Source organism: Calidris pugnax, unplaced genomic scaffold (genome assembly GCF_001431845.1).
Source record: "Calidris pugnax isolate Ruff unplaced genomic scaffold, ASM143184v1 scaffold8, whole genome shotgun sequence".
NCBI lineage: Eukaryota > Metazoa > Chordata > Aves > Charadriiformes > Scolopacidae > Calidris > Calidris pugnax.
The window spans coordinates 18,047,561-18,070,400 of record NW_015090830.1 but is presented as its reverse complement, the minus strand read 5'-3'; the positions used below and the strand labels follow the sequence as shown (position 1 = coordinate 18,070,400).

The following is a 22,840-nucleotide window of genomic DNA, read 5'->3' as shown; positions in this document are numbered from 1 at the left end:
GACTTTTATTGTGTTATTTAATTTACCAAAAGTTTGCAAATAGATCTGCTTGGCATGTGTGTAAATACTCCAGTCTCCCTTCCCCCTTGCTCTGCGATATCATCTCATCATTATTTCACTAGGCAAAGGAAGTGATGGAAGAGTTTAAATCAATTGTGAGGGATCAAAAGCAGCTTAGGCAAAAAAGGTGGGCTACTCTGTCTAAAAAGTATTAGTAGGCCAAATGTGTTAGTAATTACAAGGTGTGTGTGGAGTGCACTGACAACATTAGATTACGGCTGGTGTTTCTGTGACATTTTTACATCCTTTCATTTTATTTGGTCATTTATATCCATGGATCACAACATGTTGCTGTTAGGTGCTTGAGAAGTACTTTTTCTTCCTGCAGCATGTTAATAGCAATATCCTTTTTAAATTGTGCTGAGCTAAATTGTGTAAGAGTGCCTGTCTGTATTAACATCAGGTAGCATTTTCTTTTGGGATGTGGAGTTTCTTTTGAAGGCAAAGCCTTGTAGCTTGGTCTGTTTTGGTTTTTTTTTTTTTGTTTGCTTTTTTTTTTTTTAAATCCCAGGTAAAACACACATGTCTGAGAACTATGTAGCACAACCTCTAGGTCTTATTCTAAACTCAGATACCACCATGATGGCCAGAGGCAGATTTACTACAGGACAGGGACCTGATGGTACCAAGGTTATCGACAGCCACCCCCACTTAATAGCCTGGACAGTGAATTGTGCTTTCTGTCCCATGATAGGAAAATGGCTGTGCAGGCACAGAAGCCGCTGCTGCCCCGGGTGCTGGCCAGCCCTCCTGGTCATGGTACTGAGGATTAAGATAAATTGGTAGATTGAGTAACCGAGGTAGTGGAAAAAGCATCGGGAGCTGACCTGAGATCTACAGTCATCCACAGTGCTTGTGACTCCGCCACCTACCACAAACAAGGCGAGGGTCAGGTGTCACTTTAAGGAAAGGACAACTCTCATGGCCTTGGAGTGTAAAGAGAGCTGAAAGTACAAGTGAAAAGAAATTAATCCCTTTTGAAGGGAAAGAGTGACTCTTGTTCTGTACCAGAATGCTTTAATAGGTCACATTTAGACATTGAACTGAAAACTATTAGGTAACAAATAACTACCTGAGGTCTGATAGCTACCTCTTATCTGTGTAAACAGTAGTTCATAGTTATCTTCAAGTCTCTGGTCTCCTCAGAATTAAGCAGTAGAATTTTGGATGCTGATTTGAAGTCAACTGACATACCAGCTTTCCTTTTACAGCAACCCATGAAATGTAGTTCAAGACCCATTACTTTGAAGCTGTCCTTCTCCGTTGACTTCTAGAAGGCTAGGACTATGCATCTGCTATTATAGGTACATTTTTTGAATATCTGATGTTAAACAGGCACAATTAGAAGTAGGAGCTAGTGTGATATTGCTTTGTCAGGATTCATAAACACTGAAAATTGATGCTGACCATCATAGATGCATAAGAAGTAGAGTACAAAGCTGGTGTCAATTTTTATTGAATGGTGTTGATGACAAAAGATTAAGCATGTTACAGAAAAAAAGTAATAAAAATTTCTAGTCTTTTAAGGGTTAATACACCTCCTAAAAAGACCAACACTTCATTAATGTCTTTTCTAGATGTTGGCCCTTCCAAGAATGTAATCTCAGCCCTAGCTTAGAAATTTTTTTCCAACTTCTACATTGAAGTTCATTTAATTCATTTGCACAAAATCAGTTGTACAAAGCAGCTTTGAATACTCCCAGTATTTAAAACATAAGTAACCTGCATGAACAAAAGATGTTTTAAATAACATTTAATGGTATTTGACATTTGCTTGTGGCTACTTTTTAAAATTTTTTGCTCTTTTCTTTTCCTTACAAACATTTGGGTGCCTCCTACTACGGAATGTATGTCTCAGAACCTAATTATTAGTTGTGCAGGTAGGCAGCTATTCCTTCTTTCTTATTCCCTCTACCCCCATTGCTAATGCTTATCTAGGTCTAAAACTACCATGTTGAATTTTTATTCAAATTAGTTACGTGAAGTTTGGGAGAGATCCAGTGCCAAACAAAGCATTTTAGAGCCCACATTTTCAATTCAAGGTGGTCTCGTACAAATACCCTGAAACAATGCAGCTAGAGAAGTGGCCTGATTTTGAAAGGTACTGAATTATTACAACTTTTATCAAAGCAAGGTTAGATTCAAAGGGCATTGTTTTGCATCATCAGAGGTTCTGACTCAATATACTCAAAAAGATAATACTGTCATCTATTGAGGATTTTAAAAACAGATCTTGTATAATAAGGAGTCTACCTGAACTACAAGCAGATCTCCAAAGGCATCCATGGATTTAAATTAAGTGAAAAACATTTTTGCTTTTCTTTATTCACAAGACAACAGAATTTTTTCTTGATGAGCTCAATTTCTGGTACTTGCTAAATCAATTACCTGTTAATTTAATGCAAAACCTTAGTTTCAAAAGGCACATCACTAAAGCACAGATTTTCTGTGTTGGAACACGGTCAGTAATGTAACTACTAAACTCAATCTCTGCACTCAAAACTAGGGAGGGAAAAAAGCTTCATTTTGAAATCCCTGGATAATTTTTGCAGAACCACGTATAAACTGGGACTTATACTTTACCTGATGTTTAATTTGGAGCTTCAACAGTGCCTGTGTTTTCCTCCTCACCAATGCTCATCCCAGCAGGCTGCTGCTCCCTAGGCTTCCTTTCATATGAAGCCTGATTTTTTTTTTTTTTTCAAAGCCCCCAGTTATGCACATACCACAGTAAAATCCTGGAAACATGTAAAATATTTCTCATAAATGTTGTTAGTTAGCCTGTTACAAGCAGCTTGCATTCTGCTCATTTTTGGGGTTTCACACCACTTCTGTTGTTCTTTCAATCCTCTGCTCTGTCACCTTTTTATGGCACACCCAGGACAAATTTTTAGCCTCTGATTTTTCAAACTTACCAGCTCAGAAGGATTCTTTTACTCAATTTCTGTCTTCTGAAATAAACCAAATATTGAAAATTTAATATTAAATATTGATCATATTTAAAGTCTTTTATTCAAAACCCTTTCTGCATTTGTGGGAAAACATTGGGAGTGAATTGCATTTGTGACCTCAAAAAACATTTCCGCCCAAACAAAGCTTCAGAATAACACCTAAGCAAAGAGGGCATCAGGCAAGGAGTTAATGCGCTAGCAGATAACACTCAGAAATTTTATTCAGAACACATTATGATGTCCCCTCAATATCAAAATACCAAACAGAGACAGCTTCATTCTGAGTTTACCTTTGGAGAGAAAGTTTTTCATTTGTTAAAACATGCTTGTGTAGGTGAGAAGTGGTTTTGTTGAGAGGATTATATTTATGCTCACAGCCACTTCTGAAACAATTTCATGAAAACTAGTCAGCCTTCCTTGCAATATTTCTCATTATACTACAATGAGGTTCTTCTCCTTCTGACATGCCGTTTGCTTCTACGTGACAGTCATATGCAGATGCAAAAATAATTAGCTAAACCAAAAAACCCAAGGCTATTCTCATTGGTAGTTCCTCATGGATGCCACTTTAGAGAGAACAAACTTATATTTAAAAAGATTACTTGCCCTTCATTTTTTCTACATACAGAGCCTCAGACGGCTGAACCTTCTCTTTTTCTGCTGGTTGTCTCCTCTGAGTAGAACTGTACAAAGGATTGGGTTGATTCTTGCAGATAGGATCACATTCAGCTCCTGCTTACAGTTGTGCAGTCTATATAATCCAAATTCTTCTTTTTTCCAACTGTTAACCACACTGATTTCCCACAGGCTGGGGTATTACTAGGGAGGGAGTCCAGGAAGGATTTTCATGTTATTTTCTGTTTCCCTGCTGTAATTTAATGAAGCTGGTGATCTATTTGTCTGCTACCCCACTCCTGGATGTGCTGCTCCACTCTAAAATTCTTTCCTCCTGACTAAAGGAGAGGTCGCGGCCATCAGAAGAGAGTGCACTTCATCCTTCTTTACTTTGCCTCCATAGAAGTATTTCCTACCAAACCAGTATAAAGGGATTTCCTATCTCTGCTGTATCTTTCTGTCCATATTAAAAAAAAAAAACAAAAACAAAAAAACACAACCTAAAATTTCTCTTTCCTGCTCCCCCTAAATATGCTCTTTCCAACTACCTGAAAGGAGGTTGTAGGGAAGTGGGAGTCAATCTCTTCACCCACGTCTCAAGCGATAGGACAATAGGAAATGGCTTTAACTTGTGCCAGGGAAGGTTTAGATTGGATATTATGAAAAAATTATCCACTGAAAGGATTATCAAACATTGTAATAGGCTGCCCGGGGAAGTGGTTGAATCACCATCCCTGGAGGTATTTAAAAGATGGGTAGATGTAGTGTTGAGGGATGTGGTTTAGTGGTGGACTTGGCAGTGGTGGGTTAATGGTTGGACCCAATCATCTTGCCCCAGTTGCTGCTGTCTGGTTCGAATTGCAGAGTCATCTTGGAGGACAAACACTGGACTCCCTTAGGGTGAAGCTAAGCTACAGGATGTGCCTTAGGTGCGTGTATCAGGTATTAATGGACCATCGATTCTCAGGACCAGACTAGAGCTAGTCTGACAAACTTTTCAACACACAGTTGGATCCCCGATATTTAGTGGTGCCTTCCAAATTGCTGCTGTAGTGGATCTACAGATCCACTCCTGTTGCACCACAGTACTTGTTGCAGAACACATAACCAAAGATGATAGCTTCCAGACTGAATGTAGAGGACAAAAAAGGTTACATTATACTCTACAAGGGTTAAGAAGAAGTAGAACAATGTCCGTTACTTAAGGTCATACTACTATTGTTATCTATTGCCCCAAGAAGGCTGGTGCTGAGAAAGGTAGTAGAGAAGCACTAACATTTTAGTTTCCAAATTCTTTCCATCTTGTTTTAAAAATGTAGATCCCAGTGGATTTCAGAGACTTGGTACAGGTGACACTTTCTTTGTACCCTGTATCAGGTGTGAGCTGTGTAGCCTCTCCACTGTTTTGTTGGGACTAAATATCAGCAGGGTATAAGACTGCTTTCAGCTTGGTCAAGGTCTGGAAACAAACTTCATCCCACCATACTTTGCCAAATCCAGGCATTGTTATTATCATACCCATTCCACAGTGGTGGGAAAAAATGCCACCCATTTTTTTCCTATTTGTCTTATACAAATGTACAGCATTATAACCGTTCTGCTTGACTTCTTATTAATGGCTGACTATAGATTTATAGCATTGGATTAAGAATTTTATTGTCTTTTCCAGGCCCTGGTGTAATCACATTTTCCTGCTCTTATGTATATGTTTGTTGACTTCCTTATAAATCTATTAACAGAGAGTTTATACTCGCCATTGTACCTTTATCACAGCCGTGATACCTGTCTTAGGTTGTTTGCTCTTGGTGCTATTTTCTCCTCCTCAAATTGCTCATTTTTATCGTGAATGGTATTATGTTGCCCTGTCAGGGAACAAAATGTATTTTGAGTCAATTTACTAAAATAGTCACTGCTAAGTGCTATATCTGGACAAAGTTGACACCTTTGACATTTTCTAAAATGGCAAAAATAACTGTATTTAAGGTATGATTTATGGGTACTGTATGTCAAAGGAATTTCTGTGTTATTACAGTTTCTGATGCAGCTATCTGAACTCCTTCAATGAACAAATTGCTGATAGCACAGCTAATTAATGCTTTATTACTTTTCTGTGGTTAATTATAACAAGTTATAAAAAGGTAAAATGCAATTTAATAATAAAGAACTGTGTGATTCTTGTTTCTTTCTCAGAACTGCTTTGTTTGGTGCATGTGGAAGAAACAATTTCTGCATAGCTCAGTTTTATAAGACATGTTTCCCCCCACTAAGAGCAACTCCTATGATTAAAAAGTAGACTGGAGTCTTTAAATGTCTTTCTGATTGCTGGCCTCTATTAAAAACTTCTTAAAATAATAGATAGGTTTAATTCCTCAAGCCAAAGAAAAATTATATCATCTTAAGTATTTTCCATATTTATTATATTGATGAGACTTGGCTGCAGAGAAAAAAAAGGAAGCAAAATCTCTTGTATTGCAAGTTTTAAATGTACCAGGCTAAGGTTTACTTAATTAGAACCTCCAGGCAATAAAGGAGCCCTTTTTTAAATTCTGTGAATCTTAATATGCTAAATAATGCAAAGCTTCAACTCTTCAAGCATGAGACACACATCTGGCAGCTTAACATTTAAATTACAGAAAAAAAACCCACTTCAGTAGTAATTTTCATGAAGAAAAGAATGGGAAATGTATTACAACTAAATTTAATTTCTTTTTAGATTTTTCATCCTGTCTAATTGCAAGCATTTGCCATCTTCTCCTTTATTTATTTATTTTCATACAGATTTTTTTCTGTACTTTTTATTGATCTTTAATTTGAGCAGCTTCTTACTGTTACAGCCATTGAAGAATTACATTGTGTTTTTACTTAGCAAAAATTGTTCAGAGAACTCTATAAGGAATTAAAGCAATGAGCTCACTGGTATAGAAAGAAAAGAGCATTCAGAGCCTTACAAATAAAATAGAAAAAGAGCATGTCATGATTAAATAACAAACTTGAGTTCATTCTCCCTCCCATTTCTTAAATGTAGAATATTATTGTTTTCTTTATTCTTTTTATTGCGCTGTTTTTTTGGCCAAGGTAATTACTGCTTTATTCATCTCCAAAAACATTGTCAAAGTCTTCATTATTTCAGCAAAGCTATTTGGAAGCCCATTTCGGTGAGCCAAAATTAAAAAAAAAAAAAAAATGAACAAAGGAAACTGCAGTAACCATCTTTACCAAGGTATGTTCATATTTTAATGTGTGTTTATGGGTTCATACATGTATCACACGTGGAATATGTGGAGACAATCTGAACTGTTTGTACTGCATGTGCGCACCTGTGACATACCCAGTAGCTGTATTTTATGCAATTTCACTAATTTCAGTAGATAATTTCTTTCATCCCAGATGGCATAAATATCTGTAAATACCTCATCCACTATGAATGCTCAGCATATATACACCTATACGTGTGTATATATGTGTATGAAGTAAGGAATAGAAAGATATCCATAGGTACATACACAATCACACAAGCTCGAAGCTGTGACATCATATATGTGTATATTGTATATCTACAACTGTAACACCTAAGAGCAGATCCTGTCTGTACTGTGATTTTGAGTACACTTGACTGTCTTTTACTGAGGGGAATTGGAAGTAACTGGGAAAAAAAAAAAGTGAAATAATAAAGTATATTTTTGGCTTATCCTCCATGTGCTGCACATTAAGAAGTGTAATACAGACCTTTATTTCCATTGTACCACTGCTTTCTATGTTGTGGGAGTATATTTTTGTTCACAGGTTGCTGATTTTCAGGAGTTTGAGGGACATGTACTTGAGTAAACATTGCTTAGAACACAAGTACCTGTGTCTTATTCTCAATCCACAACCATGCCCATACAAGAAATTGAACTTCCTTCTCTTTTCCAAAGAACTCATTCTAGGATGTTTAAAATATCCTTCAATGTCGTTCTTCTTGTCTGTTATTTCTTTATTTCTATTTGTTTCTCCTGCTTCGTATCTATACAGATTTTATTTCCAGCACCATGGTGTCTGAAGTTTTCTCTGCATTTATCATCCTAACACTTCTGAAAGGTAGAAGGTAGGAGAGAACTAACCACCTATTTATAACAAGGACAGAGGGGAAAAAATTACCTGCCTGGAGTCATGCGGGATCTTGCTGGGATAGGGAACAAACCCCAGGTCCTTCCAGAGCTTTGTCTTATGCACTGATATAAAAAGAGATTATTTCTTTTTCCTTACAGAGCATGATTTTTACCAAGATTGCCATGGCAGTGCAGATGAGCACTGCAGCTGGTTTCAGCAAAAGGAAGACCAAGAAGGACATCACAAGGTACTGAACTTGGTCTGTGTGTTACCATCTCCCTTAAAGTACATGGTGAAGCCATTGGAGCTTCTACCTGTGCCATTTAGGAATGATCTATGGGCTCGTTTCTTGTCATTGTTGTTGTGTTTCTTTAACCTATCCCTGTGAATTTTGTTATAGCTACCATAAGACTTCACACTTCTGTCTCCCACATAGATCTGTAGGGAACTAATCTCTCCAATAAAGAAATTTAAAAGGAATAGTAGGAAGGACCATCCAGATAATGGCAGCTTTACCAAGGCTGCATTGCAGGATGATATTATTTCAGTAATGTTTAAACACAAGATAGATTTCCTATGCATCTGTAACATTCAAGCTCTTATGTCCTTGTGTACTTTTACCCTTACCCCTACTTTTAGGATCCTTATTTGTAGTGTCTTGGTCAAGGGCATAATTTGTGAACAAGCTTTGTGTGATCAGTATAAATTACCATGAAATCACATATGCATCACGACAACACTTTCTGGGTAAGACACTATTGGAACTTTCCAGTATAATATAAAACCTGAGAACTAAGACACAAAGATGACTGTCATTATTTGTTCTAAATTAGGTATTTTCCACTGAAGGATGCAGTTTTTCTCTGTAAGTGTTGCTGCACTTCCCTCTTTAGATCAGCATGGCTGCAGTAAACTATAACTGCAAATATGAATATTCAAATTAATCGTTCTGGTAATTTGTCTTGCCCTATTCTAGATGTACCCTGAAACATTTTTAATGCTTTTAATTGGCCATGGAAAGAAGTCATCACAGTACTCAGAGTACTCACATATGTGAACTATGTGTTTATACCTCTACATGTACTGTGGCACAAATACTCACTAGCTGGGAATTATTATCACAACTTTGACTTTAGTTATGTGATGATCTACATATAAATATCTGTGAGCAAAACTGGATTGGCCAACTGGAAATTCCTTCCATTTTAAATTACTGAGTTTTCAAGTGACTTATTTCTTTAGGCAGGTAAGGTTAACTTGGAGAAACCAGAGTTATAAACACACCTGCATACTTGTGTGCGCATGCGTGTATGTAGCCTTGTATCTATAGAAAGACCAATTTAAGGACTGATGGAGTGGGTGTAATGGGCAAAAGCAACCCAACCCATGGGAGTGGCAGAGTGAAATTCATTTCCTACAATCCCATAATAGCACATCGCCTTTGTTCAAAGTGCCACGCTCTTATAGGAAACCTCAGTTGTGGGTGGCTCTCAAAGCCACATTAAAGTGACCTGGTTTCAGTAAGGTGCGTAAGCCCATGGGTAATTCAGCACTGTCTAGTCCCTTTGGACTCGGTGAAATGACTCACGAGCTTACAGTTATTGACATGCTTAAATAGATTTCTGAACTGAGCCTCTTGTGAGAATACTTCTGACAAAAGAAATGTGAGCATGTGAAATCTCCTTTCAAAGGTTGCAAGAGGCCCTCTATTTTAACGGGATGAGTGAGCCCTAATGTTCAGAGAGATCCTTGTTTTAGCAAGTTCAAGATTTAGACACTTGGCCTACTAGTATCTCTGGAACTGAAACCATCTTTTGAAATAATTTTACCCAGCAATCGTATACTGGAAACAATTTCAAACACATGTGAAGAACAGACTTAAGGCAAAAGACAGAACTTCATGTAATGAATTGTTCTTTTCAACTGTCCTTTTCCTTTTTGTAAACAGATTTTTTAAAATTTATTTTTTTGTAACAAAAGCAAACAGAAGGACCTTCGGGTCTGACTTCACCATATTTGGGAATATAAGAAACATCAGCAAAACCAAAGGTGTTATTGTTTTGCCCTGCTCCCCTCCGGCCCCAGCCGATTCATCTATGCTAAGGAGTTGCACACAGTCTCCCACTGAGGATCTTCTGAGTGTTGGGGATTAGTGACAACCAAGTTTTTGTTGGAGTGAGGTGCACACCCCTGCATGTATTCAGGATGTCGAATGCTGACTATGAAGGACACAATGTTCCCAATCAGCAACTTCTGAGAGAAGTAAACTATATTCTGTGGCCAGAATCCCATCCTCATGCAGATGACTGAGTTACTCCTTTTGTACTTCAGACAAGATCAAACACAGTGTCAGAGAAATTAACTCATAATACTCTATAATACTCTAACACTTTCAGGATTTATGTCTGGATAGTGTTTTTATATCTATTTTTACAGGGTTAATTTCATGTGGACAACATCAGTGCAATCAAGCTACTTTGCACACACTACCTACACTGAAACCTTGACTTTTTCTTGGAACTTAAGTTGAGGAGTCATGTGGGTAGGTGAAATGCAATGCTATCTGTAGCTGCCTGGTCTTAGTATTTGAAAACAGCTTTGAGCACACTACCCATTTCTACTCTGCCTTAACTATTCATGTTTACATAGGATCACTTTTTGACAATGTATTCCATTTCTTGTGGCCTCTTCAAATGACCACTGAAAATATGATGATTGTATTGTGCTTACTGATAACCATGTTTAGCATATGTAGGTATGGATATGAACCTCTGTTATGTCCATGAGCCTTAAATTAAAATTCAAAATGTGGATGAGGTCTATGCAATCCAAGCTTCAGAATACAAATTTGCCTTTTAGAGCAAAATGGTTTACCGAGTTAAAAAGAAATAAATCTTTGTAGCTTTCATAACTAGCAAAGTATACAGTGATGTGACTACATCTAATGCCAGTGCAGTGTTCCCTGGAAGCTCTTCATTTTTTTTTTTGAGATCTACAGAGTAAACTTGGATGTTTTGTTCATTACAGATTTCATTAATGCAAAAGTCAAAAAGGACCTTCAATCATTGTCATGGAATCCAGGACAATCATTTAGATTAGCTTCTAGTATAAACTAGAAAATTTCAACCACTTGCTCCATAGAATCAGCATCTAGGGATAGAGAACCAAAATTTCCCTTCATGGTTACCTCTAAACAGTATACTTTCCCTCTTCCTGTCTAAATGAAAGAACAAAGAGGGAGTCCTGTTTCTAGTTTGAACATAAGTGGTTTTAACTTCCATGTCCTTGTTCTCTTTGGGTTTGTTCACCAAATGTTAACAAACCCTTTACAGAGTTTGGTATTGTGCCTAGGAAGGTATTAATAGCTTCATGAAGTCACCTGCAGCTGTCTGGTAAGTTATGACCTCATTGCGTCTCTTGGTGGAAGCGGTGATTGGCTCTCTGGTCAGGGGTGATACTGCTGAGCATGCGAGGAACCTGCCAGTCACTCCAGAGACAGGCAATGCCAGAGCTGAACTGGGCCCTGTGCGTGCAAAAATGTTATTTCATTGACGAGCGCAGATTAAGATTCTTTACTTTGTAGCTGAAGGAGTAGTTAAAATCAGAATAAACTGGCACCAGCACTGAGAGATGTGGTACTGTCCTTCTCCTCCCTTATGCTGGCACCAGTGCAGGGTGGCCTGGATCAGAATGGGTCCAGCTGAGAGCTAACCCAGTTATATAAAAGGAAAAGAAAAGAAAGAGGCCAAACAGCATTAATTCTCTTCCCAGATCAGTTCCCTCCATATGTTTTACTATGTGGGTGTCCAAATTTTTGTTCTGATGGAGTATGGTGTGCAACACAGGAAAAAGCAAGCAGGTAGGGAAAGGCTGTATGACCTCTTCTGGTATCAGCACGAGCTTACACCTCCATGAGAGGGTTTGTTAAACAACAACCTTATAGGAACAGAAATCAATTCACTGAACTACTCTGTGTGCAGCTCTAGGCACCACAATTTAAGAAGGACATGAAGGTCCTTGAATATTTCCAGAGGAAGGCAAAAAAGGGCTGGAAGGCATGTCCTCCTAAGAGTGCCTTAGGACTTTGGGTTTGTCTAGTTTGGAGTGAAAGGAAGCTGATGGGTGACATCATTGCTCTCTCTAGCTTCCTGAGGAGGGGGAGCAGAGAGGGAGGTGCAGTTCTCTTCTTGGATCCAGTGACAGGACACATGTGAATGGTTCAAAGCTGTGCCATTAGGAAGCAATTCTTTACCATGAGGGTGGTCAAATGCTTGGAACAGGCTTCCTGGAGAGATGGTCAATGCCAAGAGGCATTTGCATAATGCTCTTAATAACATGTTTTAACTTGGTCAGCCCTGAATTTTTCAGGCAGTTGGACTAGATGATCGTTGCAGGTCTCTTCCAACTGAAATAGCCTATTCTATTTGGTTCTATTCTAAAGCATCTTGAGCCATCTTTGCCATTGCTGTTTTCCAGGTTTGTTGTAGAGAGAGAAGTAAAACAGAGCTAGAAGTTCAAAACAGGGTGAAACTGGCAGCTCATACTTTACTAGCTGTGCTCAGCTAATTACCTTACTACTCGTTTTTTTTGTTTTGTTTTGTTTAAAGATTAACTGCAATAACACAACTGACCAATGTTATCAAGAAAAATCAGGTCCTGGGAGCTCAAGCTCAGAAGAAGGAAAAGCATCTGCAGAGAGAAAATTCTGCTTGGAGGAGTTAGAGAAGTATACTTTTTCTGTGTGGTAAGCAATCTCAGCATCAAATAGTTCCACAACCCAAAAGTATACCTTGTTATTCTTGTATTATAGTAGTATCTAAATTCAGATGAATGTTATTAGGCTGCAAAATCCAACGCATAGGCTGACAGTTACTAAGCAATGCCAGTTTGTCCCCTTTGTGCACGCATTATGATTATGACATCATATGCTATTTTTCCACAGAGCTCACATTTCTCTGTGCGTGTTTTGTAAATATTGTAAATATTGAATTTTGTATTTTCTGCTTTTTGTTCACTGTGGCCCCTGGCCTTTTTTTACAACATGCAGACCCTGCCTAGAATTCAAAATTACTGATTTTCTTGTACCTTCCTTCCAATAGAACTTAACAAGTAAGAGTTACTTTTTCTTCACAAACTCGTTCTGAAGTAAGGAAGGGGTGTTACTTCACCTTCACAGATAGGGCTATGAGATAAGATATTTCCAGAACTTGTAAGTATCAAAGAGTTTGATTTTCTTTGACTCCTTAGTATTATTTATGATTGAAGTTGATTAGAAAAAATTGGAAGCATTTTTTTGTCTGAGAATGTAATTTTGACATTGCTGCATTGCTTTGAGAAGCTGTGTCAGGAGAAGAAATGAAAGGGGTTTTCTAGAAAAATTTCTTTAGCATTTTAAGAGCAGAAATGAAAGGGGTTTTCTAGAAAAATCTCTTCAGTATTTTAAGAGCAATACACCACCTTTCTTGGATGTTACTTTAACTATTACTACTTTTCTCCATTATAAAATACATATATGGGGAATGACTTGAATGAAAAGATAAATTGAAAAGACTGCATCAAAATGAAATCTTTTAATTTCCTTATAATTATTCTTCCTGGGATTTCATTTTCAAGGTAATTGCAAGAGTTGGACAGTTATTTGTAATTAATAGAAAACTATGAAGACCCAATCCTTCACTAAATGAAATGATCTGATAATCTTTCATGACTCTTTATATTGTGTTTTGAATGTTTGAAATCCAGCTGTAATGTGTATCTCTGGCACCTATGGTCTTCTGCAAATCAGACTCTAGAGTTTCAAATAAAACATCCAGAAAATGAGCATGCACCCACCCATCATGAGGGTGGGTGCATGTGAAAATTTTTTTTTAAATGACTTCCCTATCAAAACATTTGAAAGCAGGATTATCTAATCAGGCAAGCCAAGCAGCCTTCAGCACCACTAACCCTGTCATTCACTGCTCTCACTTGCCACATTCACTTGGTGCCTTTAAAGTTTGGCAGAAAGTTAGGTAAAGACCCTACAGACACAAAGCGCATTTTCACTGTAGAAAGTCAACCCTAGAGGTGGTCAGCCCTGACTGTTGCAGGAGGCAGCAATCAAATGGAAAAATAGCACACAATCATATCAAATCAGACTGCCATAATTCTGCTGCATGACTCGTGGTTATTTTGGATAGTTAAGGACTCCCCATTTAAGAATAGAATTTAGAGAAGCAGCGTTTGTCCTAGTATCCTTGCTGTCTCCCACTGTTTTATTTTGCCTACCTCAATTTTCAGATTAAATTAACCAAATTATCATTGACCTTTTCTGTCTCAACATGCTTGTTTCTATGGTGGTGAACTTCATCATCTCTCTTCCATGTCTTGCAGAGTTGCAATGAGACAATTAAAGTTTAAAGTCAGCAATATTGATCCTTTATTCTTTTCAAAGTTGTTCAGCTTGAAAGTGCTGGGAAAGGGGCTCAAGTCCATCCTTCCTCATCACTGAAGCATTCCTGGAGCACATACTGGTTTCTGTCCCTGCAGCAGCCTGGCCCCAGGTTTTGAAGGCTGTGGCCTCTCTGCCTGCAAAAGGTGCCCAAAAGAATGGAGGGGACAGGCATTTGTTTCAATTGGCATGCACCTCACTGTCTGATTTGGGGATCAAGAAAAAATGGTGGTTCTTTCTTCCTTTCCCTTTTCCTTTCTTCATCATCTCTTAGGAAGTCCAGTTCACTTTGGAGCCCTGTGCCTGCAGGGACACTGGCTTCACTAGGGTTCCCCTGGGGAGACGGAGGTATGTCTGAGCACAGTAAGTTACAAGGCATAAACCATATTTTCCTGGTACAAAACAAAGGCTACAAGGCATGTGACATGGTGACTGCTTGTCTGTGAAGACAGCCGAGGCTAGTATTTTATTATTTCAATATGCCATTCTATTTACTGTCTCTGTCATCCTGTTTGAAATAAGGACCAGTGCTTTATTTACTTATTTATTATGTGAAAGTCCCATGAGGCTAGAACAAAACAGAATTTAGAGACCATTTCTTTGCTTTCTGATTCAGCTGTGGTATAACATCATCTTTATCAAAAAGAAAAAAAAAGGAAAACAAATCACTCTTGGTCAAGTAATATATATATTTCACTTAGCATGCCATGTAAAGAATATGTCCTTAATAATAATATTTTTTTCAAAATTAGAGTTAATTCACTTTCCCTGTGTGATTGAAGGAGTATCTGGTACCTTATGAGCTGTTAGTTCCATTTGTTACCATACCAGGCTGATGTTATGGTTGTTACTCACTTCTGTCTATCTCTTCTCCTTTCCTTCTCTCCTATTTTCTCCATCAAAGGGCATCAGCTCCTCTTTGTCTGTTTCCAGACCTTCCTCTCTGCTAAGATTGCTACCTTTTAAAAAATGCAATGCAAGATAATTAGCTACTACAAAAATTTTTAATAGGACTATAGATCTGGGGGCAGCTTAGATCTCCATAAACTTCAGAGTTTTAGATGCTCCAAGATGCAATCTGAGCAATTTCCTTGATCTTTTATTGCAGCTGGTAAATCATTTATTGGGCTAGGTTATTTTACAAAATCCTCTTTAAAAACGAAATCCCATAAAATGTATTTATCATAAAATACTGCACGTCCAACAGTCTTCAAAGTTGTACATACCCCGTATTAATTAAAAGCTAGTGTTGCACTGTGACAAGTTAAAACCATCCACTCTGTCTCAGTCTCTCCTTTTTTCCTCTCTCTCTCCCTGCCTCCCCCTGTATTTTTTTCCTCTCTTATTTCCTCCCTCTCATCTACTCTTTTCTTGTAGGGCTTGCCAAAGGGGAGACTGGCGAGTACGAGCAAAATATTCTTTTGTGATCACAAATATTTTTCTGATAATTGTGATTATTTTTTTTGTTTGTTTCCATTGGTATAGCATGCTTGTCCTTTTCATATTAATTTGACAGTGGTGTCTCACATCCGTAGGCCATAGTCAAACCTCCTTACAAGTGGGCATTATACACATATGTAATAAAAAGATCCTTCTGGCTGCAGAAGCCTGCAGCCTTCAGATTCAATCTTGCATCCTACATGAGGTTTTTGCTTAGGTCCAGTGAGTTGGTGATGAGGGGGATGAGTCCGAAACACAAGATGAGAGAAATTAAGACAACAGATGAATGTGGTCACTTATTACAGGGAGGTGCATGCTGTTGATATGGACACCTGTGGTGCTAAACAGCCACCAAACGCTTTGCAGACCTTTCTGGAGAGCCAACCCCAGGACCTTGCTTCCCATCATGGCATCTCTGAACCACCCTTCTCTCAGATATTTGCATTTCTGGAAGTAAATGCCTGTGTAACCTGCAGCAGCACATGAATATTTTAGGGGCTATTGTCTAAATAAGACAAGTAAAATCTATAACCTTGAGAGAGAAAATGTTTGGAGGAATTTTGACCCTTGCAGCCCAAAACCTGATATCAGAAGCTTTCTAGCCCTGTTCTTCTGTCCCCTGAAGCAAGCAAAATTTGAGGAAAAAATGTTCCTCATGGCTATTTGTCGCTATAAAGCCAGATTTTCTGTAAGTGCATAATAAATATGGACCTGAAAGATAGTTTCAGCACTTCAACACTTTTAGCACTGCTTTTTATGCATAGTTTTAGAGGAGACAGGAAAAACATCCCAGATATCAAAACATTTATCTGTCTTCAAAAAAAAAAGAAGAAAAAAAAAGTCACTTTCAGTGACTAGGAATCTTCAGGCTTGAGTTTAAGTATAAATAATGAACTAGCAGTTTCAATTGCCAATAACTTATCATCAAACACAACTCTTAAGGGTTAATACTACACACTAATATAAAAGTAACGATCATCCTTTGTCTCCATGCAATTAGCTTTTTAACAATGTGCCTGTAGCTCATACCCAGGCTAAATGCTGCTTTGAAATATTTTCTCCTGAACTCCAAATGTGTTAAGATACTCTGGCCAGCTTCTATAAAAATAATTTATTGCATGGCACTGCCTTTTGTGGGTGACTACCTGGTGCCCTGTGCAGGCAGTGCCATGAGATGCCCACAGTTGCTTTGCTGCAGGCTGGTCAGTGCAGCATCAGTGGAGGATAAAACAGCATCTTGAGACAGGAGACCAGACCATGTTTCACAGCATGCAGGCATCAATAAGATATAAATCCTGCCTGGATTTGCATTCTTGCACCTCTGAAATCCAGGGGGGATGGCCCAGGCTTTGGTTCTCACTTGTAGCTATCAGGAGCAGATGCAGCCCAGGTCGGAGAGCAGTAGGAAGGAGAGGGTGGAGAAAAGTTGGGGTCTTGGCAGCATACTACTACCCTAGGCAGGACAGAGGGGGTTGAAGACCCCTTTGCAACCCTGCCTTTGCACCTGTAGCCTTTATGATTTTACCTGCTGGTGGTTTTTTGGCCAAATTGTTGAGGACACTCAGGGGCAGGAAGAGTTAACTGTAAACAGCACAGTATAGTAAAGTTGTTTTTTAATAAAAACAATAAACTTTCCCTTTATGATACACATGTGATTTGACATTGAAATAAATGCAGATGCTTCTTTGCTTGGTGTATTCCCTGTTGTGCTTTCTAAAACACCTTCACATATGGTTTGCCTCATTCCTGTGAATCTGCTTGTTGTTTATGTCATACAAACAGAAGAGATTGAATTTACACCGAGTAAGGAGGGTGATGAATTACACGTTGGAGGAAAACCCTTGTCTGAGTGTTTAAAATTTGTTCAAAATTAGTGTTTGCCTGTTTTAAAAATTTCCCTGGATTCTTTCTTGAGCTCTTCTAAAGCTTTTTATTTTATATTAAAAAAAAATAGTATCTGTGCCTGCCTATAAATGCAACCTTTTATTCAAATATGTAACATTTACCTAAAATCAAAGGTCAAATTTTAGCAGTTTTTTATAGCTGTACTAGTAGGATCTGCTTCATGCACTGTATATAAAACATTGCCATTAAGAGTAGGCATTCAACTTTCTTTGTGAAAAGGAGACTAGCTCTTTATTGCTTACTTTAAAAAGTGCCAATCATTTAAAAAGTATTTCAAGAAACAGTTTCTCAATAAGTTCTGGAGGTCCGCCTAAACCCAGTTTCATTTTTTCTAATTCCATTTTGAAGTGCAATGAGTTAATATTTTTCAAGATGGAGATTTAAGGGCAGGCCAAGCTTTACATCTTAGGAAAAATCAGAAGTCCCACTGTTTTTTTTGAATGCCTTCAAATCTTTCACATGCTGTTCTTAAAAATGCTTAAGCTTTGGCACAGAGTGTTGCCAGGATTGGTCCTTCTGTACCCTTTGTGGAAGTTCTGTTTTGCAGGATAGTCACAGCAGGGCACAGGTCATGGATATTTTTTTGGGGGGGGGTATTTATTAAGAGTGCAGATTGGTGTTTATGTTGGTGCATGTCCTCACATCTTTGCAGATCAAATTTTTACAGCAGACTGGTACATATTTCTGGGGAGTTTTTGCTTTAGTCTTAGTTTTGTTGGGGATTTTTCTGTCACAGTAAAAGTTTACTTTTTGGAAACTATTCCTATGCCAAATCATTAAATACAGCTGGGGCATCTTTCCTATTCCCTGTGATTTTTCTGAAGCTGTGTGTTGCTTCTTTTATTATATAGTATAATTCAGATATATAGGTAAAGTCCAATGAACTGCATATGTTTAGACAAGACTGTATTTCTTTGCTGTCTTGAGGAACTATATCCCTAGCCCAGTGCATTGTGGTAAAATGTTGAAAGGTAAATAACAAATAAGGTGCATCTCCTCCTGATGATTCAGATATAAAGGTGAAGACTGAGGGTTTCAAACTGTTTGTAAACAAATTTAAAATCAACAAAAAGGATTATGTGAAAATTTATCTAAACTGCTGGAAAAAACAGGAAACAAAATTTTAAGGATTGAAAATACATGCTAAGGAAATGTAAGCCTGTATTCAGAACTGTCTTTTACAGTGGTATCTTGCAAAGCCTTCCAATATCTGTGCACACACTTGATTTTGCCAGAATTTGATGCTGTTAGGGTGATGGGGAACATTTACTATTGCAAGTACCTATGGATTTCAATGCAGTTATGCTTGATGATAATCTTATTTATATCTTCAGGATGATGAAAATAGTTGGCAGTGGCTGCCCTTCCTCCTGCAGGCTCCAGACCTGCTGAACTCTAGTAGCTGAGATCGCGCCTTGAGCAATGGAGAGGAGGAATTGGTGATAGAGATCACCCATTTGAGAATGTAACTTGAGGGTCATTAGTGAGTGATCACTCACTGGAGAAGCCAGGGAGATGTTTGTTTGTCTTTTTTTTTTTTTTTTTTTTCTTTTCTATTGGCTTTGAAGTTCTTGAACAGAAAGTAGTGGTGAGCTCAGCTGTTGAACAATTTCACTACGAAAACCAAGTTTTTGTAGAGATCCGGACAAACGATTTGTGTGGTTTTGATCTGATTATTACATAATTGAAAGAGGAGGCAAATGATCCCCGATGCTGGAGCAATTAATAGTTTGACCTAGCCTTCTCCAGAAGTGTATGTTTATAATTCCCCACCAAAAGGCTTTTTCTACTCTCCTCTTCCCCCTTAGAGAATTCTTATTCAGTCAAAGTGAAAGAAGATGGTTCAAATTTGGCAATAGTCAGGGGAAAGCTGGTTATGCTGACAGAATATGTCTATCATGCAGTTTTTTGATAGAAATCGCTGTTTTCTCTTCTTCTTAAATACTGTGAATGTTGACAGTCCAGCAACCTGGGCTCCCAAAGTTGTTGGAGCCTTTGCCATGAGGGCAGTCCATGTGCTTCTGAGAGAGTACTGCCGGCATTTCTCCTTCACAGGTGTTTCACACCATTTAGCCTTGATTTCTGCTCAGTGCAAAAGCACTTTTTGACATAGCTGAATTGCTCTTTAGTTTATTCAGATTCATCGGAAGGTGGAAGGCTTGGCAAGCTGGCTGCGAAGCATCGGGTAGAGAGAGATTTGGTTGTTGTTTGTCATTTAATACTCATTTTGTTTTCATGAGCTAGATAAGATGACATTACTGATGACTAGTGGAGAAAAGCAAAGCTATAAGTGTGCCATACACGGTCATCTCTAATGAATAGAATGAATAAAAATAATAAGTGCATTACATAGCTAACTGTCACATCTTCAGGGCACTACAGTAAATAAGTGGGAGTTATACATGTGCATTAGGAGCAAAATGGGTACCACACTTTGGATCCTATTGAATACAGTGTGGAGAGAAAAATATGATAGATTGCTGCTTTTTATCTGTCACTGCTGTGGCACAGAAGCATAGACCATATGTATGTAAAATGACTTTGTTATTTCAGTAAATTCTCTAACTCCTTCTGCTGTAGCCTGTAGCAAAATGAATAAGTAGATGAAGATCCTGGTGGGATAGTTCTGAATCTATCAGAATAAAATACCTCTGCAGAGGCATAATTATTATTAAATATACAGTGATGTGTGACAAAACAGCCAGATAAGTTAGGAGGGTCTCTGCCCTTGCACGTTTCCAGTACAAACTGAGACACTTCACAAAGAGTGGGAACAAGAAGCTGATGGTAAGCTGAAAAAAAGTAGGAACAGGAAAGTCTAGGCAAATATAGGCCTTCTAACTGGTGACTCTTGCTTCTTGTCTAAGAGGTGATGATAAAAGTGTGGGTGACTGTCAAAATCCTCCTCCCTGGTCACCTAGTGGGACCAATATTTCACCCCGTGTATTTTGTCCTTGCTTTAGGTAGAATACAATATCTCCCATCATGACAAGATCAAGTTGGGGCAGGGAGGAGATGAGAACAGTGAATAGGAAAGAACAGAGGGCATCTCCCATTTGCCTAGCCTTGGATCCAAAAATACAACCCAAACTGCCAGGTTTGAGAGTCTGGTTTCAAAATTCTGAATAAAATGCAGTCTGTCTGCCTTCTGATTTAAGAGGAAGTCCAGCAAACAGGGAATTTGCAGTAGTCATGCTTGAATGTTATGACGGTGTGAATCACTGTCTTGAGCTTAGTTTTAAAGAGGCTAGGTCGCTCTCTGGTGTACTTTGTCCTCGTAAGCTTCTCAGACTGGTACCTAGATCTATCCCAGTTTTTGTTTTAGGTCTCTCCTGAGAGATAATGACTGAAAACATGCCAGACAGTTTGTTTTATGGGATTCACAGTGATGAAACTCCCGTTTCAGCTATTCTTTCTTGCAGCAGTACTGGATGCTGCTTCTTTCTCACAATGTGCAGAGATGCTCTCTCTGACTGTTAATTCTCCAGTCTAAACAATTGCAGGGGAAAAGAACTGGGGATGGAAAAAAAACAATCCCATTCCTTCATCAGTCCCATTACTCAGAAATAGAGGGCAAGCTATTTTACAGAGCTTTTAACTAACTACTGATGTAATTTGTTCTGCATTGTTTGCCCATTAATCCAAAAATTACTGTTCCCTTTGAAGCTTGCTTTATATAGAGGAAACAATGCCACCCTTAACCATCATGTGTATCATTTTATGCAGAGTAACTGTCTGTTCGCATTTGCCTTGCATTTCAGTTAAATATAGTATAGGGGACTTCTAGCATCTTTGGTTGCTTGGTAAGTTATAGTATTTCAAAGTTGCAATAATTTCCACTTCAAAACATTGTATCGTGATCCTCATCTTCTAAAAGACACTCAGATGTATGTTCATGCCACCAGTATTCAATTTAGCCTTCGAGGTGGCAGGAAATTTGAGGAAAGAAAAGATTGCCTCGTCTCTGAGTATCTGCCTTTCCCTCTCTGGCTTTAACATATGTACATCAAATACCGAGTTTGACCTGCAAAATGTCAGAGGGAGCAAGATGCATACTCAGTCCAGTTTATCATGCATTTCACTGTCCCTCACAGTGCATCTGCAGAAATACTTCCCTGTCTTTACATGTGTTATATAAGTAAGTGTAAGAAGACAGTGTCCAGTTTTCCTGGAGACAGCTCTAAGAACCAGTATCTCCACTGTGGTAGCGTCTCTCTAATTCCTTAGCTTTCAGGAAAAATATGAGAAATTAAAGGTTTAAAGACCATAATGCCTATAGTTTTTCCTCAGGGCCAACACTGAATAAACACTGGATTTCCAGATTTGAGGTCCCAAAAGAAGGTCAATAGCTGGTCCCAGAGACCAAGTGATCTTTGGTTGGTTTTAGATGAATATATTAAGGAAACCTATTTCCAGTCCGTCGCTAATAAATGAGCAGCCCAGATATTAAGATTGTAACAGGACTGTCCAAATGGTGGCCCAAGGAATGTCTCTGTCCCACATCTCAGTGGCTTGCAGCAATTCCTTGCAATTGCATATACGTCAAAGCTTACTGCCAGCTGTGCTGCAATCACAGAGATGTGACTCTGTAGTGTACTGCCACCAATCTGTGGAGTCATGGGAGATTAAAAAGCCTACTCTAGTTCATTGGTAAATTGGCTATTATTTTTAGTTAGTTCCCCAGGTGAAAGCATCCATGCTATGCTAATAATCAGTCTGAATTAATTCTGGGAGAGAGTTTTCAAAGCGGCGTACAGCAGGCTGGTGTCTCAGTGGTAGGTTCTCTCCTGTGTATTAGCATGGAAATGTATTACATTAAAAGCTCTGTTTATTAGACTATCCTGTTTCTCTGAAGCACTGAGTCCATTTAACCTACTGTGCTAGTTATCTTCCTAAAGGTTTCCAGACCTGTACTTTTAAAATAAAAATTAACAGTGGGAGAAAAGATGGGTGGATGGGAAATTCAGTGAAATCTGACTTGGACAACGTAAGAAATTCTCAATTACAGAATCAAGTGACAAGGGAAGTAATATTTTAAGCCTGGCCTGCACAAACCTGCAGCCATATGGAATCTTCACATTTGCCTTCACTTGGGCTTTGGATCAGGCCCTGGAGATATCAGCCATATTTCAAGGGTTTATGGTCATTGCTAACTTTGGAAACACTGCCAGACTTCAGAAAAGGGGCTGCATTCCACATGCACCAGGAGTAGCCTTTTCCCTGCTTTGAGTAATGTTACAGGAACAATAAAAAATTCTTGCTACTGGGAGCACCAGGCTCTGTGGGACTTAGATGAGACCTGACATTTATACAGTTCATCACTACTGTAGATCAAGGAACGCTACTTTTA

The 22,840-nt window shown here is 38.4% G+C and overlaps 1 protein-coding gene across 1 annotated transcript in view; it reads left to right on the top strand.

The window, feature by feature from the left end:
• The first annotated feature begins 7,863 nt into the window (after positions 1 to 7,863).
• The window catches only part of OFCC1 (orofacial cleft 1 candidate 1), a 91,909-nt gene continuing 76,932 nt past the window's right edge, over positions 7,864 to 22,840 (top strand). The window contains exons 1-2 of the mRNA XM_014940826.1: positions 7,864 to 7,962; positions 12,323 to 12,459. The gene's annotated coding sequence lies outside the window, so the exon portion shown is untranslated. The remainder of the gene's footprint in view (positions 7,963 to 12,322; positions 12,460 to 22,840) is intronic.